This window comes from Austrofundulus limnaeus, unplaced genomic scaffold (genome assembly GCF_001266775.1).
Source record: "Austrofundulus limnaeus strain Quisiro unplaced genomic scaffold, Austrofundulus_limnaeus-1.0 Scaffold2338, whole genome shotgun sequence".
In the NCBI taxonomy this organism is placed as follows: Eukaryota; Metazoa; Chordata; class Actinopteri; order Cyprinodontiformes; family Rivulidae; genus Austrofundulus; species Austrofundulus limnaeus.
Genome location: NW_013954740.1, coordinates 11,155 through 14,259, shown reverse-complemented (window position 1 = coordinate 14,259; position 3,105 = coordinate 11,155). Strand labels below are relative to the sequence as shown.

Here is a 3,105-nt window from a genome sequence, read left to right as displayed (position 1 = left end):
ATCCCACCCCACACACACACAGACACCACTTTGAAGATGGTGATTACACCCTTGACTCAAACACCACATTAAGCAGGAATTTGTCTAATAAACTTATTTATTCATGTTTAACCCCGCCCACACTTCTCTTCTCTGCAGACCGAACAGACCAGCTGTAAACACGTTGTTGTTGTTGTTGTTGTTGTTGTTGTTGTTGTTGTTGTTGTTGTTGTTGTTGTTGTTGTTGTTGTTGTTTAGTTAAATTCTGCAGCGCTCGGTGTTAACCTCTGCTTTCTGTAGTCGTTAATCTGATGTGTCTCAATCCCACAGATTGACTTCAGGTTTTATGACGTCCTGATTATAAAAGAAAAGTTTTCATGTGTTTTATTTTGGTAACTGGTGGATTTGTGTCTCTCTCGGCTGGCCGTACTGCAGTGGTCTCAGTCCGTCACAGAGACCCTGCAGACTGGATCAGAGTTCTGGATCAGCATCCTCATGAGTTCTGCTTTAGGAGCTTCACTCGGGTTCTTCACCGGCTTTTATTTTGTAGGCGGTTTCCGGAAGTTGCTGTCGCGAAGTGTCGCGCCGCGTCTTGTCGAACAGAAACGAAGATGGACGTAAAGGAGAGGCAGCTGCGACCATCACTGAGCGGTTCTGGACCATGATTGTTCTGGACCCCCGCGGGACAAAGCAGCTCAGACAAACAGGTACGGTTCTCCCCACCTTCACCTGACCCGGTTCCGAGTCCAGACTAGCAGCTGCGCTACACACTGACCGTGAGAAGGACCGGGTTGAACGGATGCCACGGTGCTTCTATTATCGGACACGCTCCGGGTCGGTTCTGGGTTTCTGGAGGTTCTGACGGTTCTGGAGGTTCTGACGGTTCTGGAGGTTCTGACGGTTCTGGAGCCGCAGCGGGGATGAGAAAACAAAACCAGCAGAGTCCGGTTAGGTCGGTCCGGTTCTGTGGAGCCCGGAGGAGCCGCCTGATGTTGTGTTTCTGTTAAATGTCAGAAACAATCTTTAGTTTTTAATGAATTTAAAATAAAAAGTTTAAAGTTTTAAATAAAATTTAAACTAAAAACAGAAACTGTCTGTCCGGAAATGGAACCACTGGATCCGGGGATCCGCTGCGTCTCTGCGGTTCTGCTGCAGCTGCCGTGGTTCGGGCTCCGGGATCCCGCCTCAGACCGGAGACCCAGACCCGGTTCTGACCCGACTGGGTTCATCCCTCTGAGTCTGAAGCAGCAGTTAAAGCCTGACAGGCTCCGGGGACGAGCTGCTGAGAGGCGGGGGAGGCGTGTCCGATAATGGAACCAGCGCTGGGAGGTCCAGCAGCTGTTGAGGCCTGTTTGTAGAACCCAGAACCCCTGAGGGGTCCAGATCAGACCTGCAGAACCCAGAACCCCTGAGGGCTCCAGATCAGACCTGTAGAACCCAGAACCCCTGAGGGGTCCAGATCAGACCTGCAGAACCCAGAACCCCTGAGGGGTCCAGATCAGACCTGCAGAACCCCTGAGGGGTCCAGATCAGACCTGCAGAACCCAGAACCCCTGAGGGGTCCAGATCAGACCTGCAGAACCCCTGAGGGGTCCAGATCAGACCTGCAGAACCCAGAACCCCTGAGAGGTCCAGATCAGACCTGCAGAACCCAGAACCCCTGAGGGGTCCAGATCAGACCTGCAGAACCCGTGAGAGGTCCAGATCAGACCTGTAGAACCCAGAACCCCTGAGAGGTCCAGATCAGACCTGCAGAACCCAGAACCCCTGAGAGGTCCAGATCCCTGCAGGTCTGGGTCTGGGCCTCTTTAGAACCTGAGAAGCTGTTTGTGTGGACAAGCCGGTTCTGGTTCTGGTTCTGCTCGGCTGCAGGGAGCTCTGTGATTGGCTCAGGTGAGTGTGACACCTGAGCTCTTCAGGACCTGCAGAGACACGTTCCCACCTGCAGGTCCTCTGGTTCTGGTCCACAGGTAAACCCAGGTTCTGGACTGTGTTACCCAGCATGCACCGGGTCAGCAGACACACAAACAGAAGTGTGTGTGTGTGTGTGTGTGTGTGTGTGTGTGTGTGTGTGTGTGTGTGTGTGTGTGTGTGTGTGTGTGTGTGTTACATGTGATGACATCATCAGTGAAGCAGCAGTTCTTAAAGTTTGATTGTGAAACAGGAAGTTTGAGGTTTTTAAAAAAGTTTCATAAATTAAATAAAAAATGAACTGTTGTTGTTGTTGTTGTTGTTGTTGTTGTTGTGTTGGAACATCAGAGATGTTTACAAACTTCAGCCTCCTCTGAGGCTGAAGTATCTGACCTTTGACCTGTTTCATCATGAGATGTTCTGCAGAATATCTGGTTTGTTTGTTTGTTTGTTTGTTTGTTTGTTTGTTTGTTTGTTTGTCCCTTCAGGCATGTTGGGTTCTGTCTGCAGCAGATTCTGACTCAGTTCTCCTGCTGGTTTCACTCGTTCTGTTCGGTCAGAGCCTGGAACAACACAAACAAACAAACAAACATTGTGTTGTAAACAAACAAACATTGTGTTGTAGACAAACAAACATTGTGTTGTTGATAAACAAACATTGTGCTGTAAACAAACAAACGTTGTGTTGTTGATAAACAAACATTGTGCTGTAAACAAACAAACATTGTGTTGTTGATAAATAAACATTGTGTTGTAAACAAAACAAACATTATGTTGTTGATAAACAAACTTTGTGTTGTAGACAAACAAACATTGTGTTGTTGGTAAACAAACAAACAAACATTGTGTTGTTGGTAAACAAACATTGTGTGTTGGTAAACAAACCTTGTGTTGTTGGTAAACAAACCTTGTGTTGTTGGTAAACAAACATTGTGTTGTTGGTAAACAAACATTGTGTTGTTGGTAAACAAACATTGTGTTGTTGATAAACATTGTGTTGTTGGTTAACAAACATTGTGTTGTTGGTAAACAAACAGTAGTGGCTTGTGAGCGTTAATATTGATGCAAACATTCATCTGATGAATCAACATCAACACAAATGTTAGAATTTACTGTGAAAAAGATAAACGTTATTTATTTATTCAGTCATTATTAGTTGTTGTTGTTGTTGTTGTAGTTGTTGTAGTTGTTGTTGTTGTTGTTGTAGTTGTTGTA

General features: G+C 46.3%; 1 protein-coding gene across 1 annotated transcript in view; it reads left to right on the top strand.

The window, feature by feature from the left end:
• Positions 1 to 116: 116 nt before the first annotated feature.
• The window catches only part of LOC106510820 (DENN domain-containing protein 4B), a gene marked incomplete at its 3' end in the record, with an annotated part of 13,469 nt that continues 10,480 nt past the window's right edge, over positions 117 to 3,105 (top strand). Inside the window, 1 exon segment of the mRNA XM_013999545.1 lies at positions 117 to 686.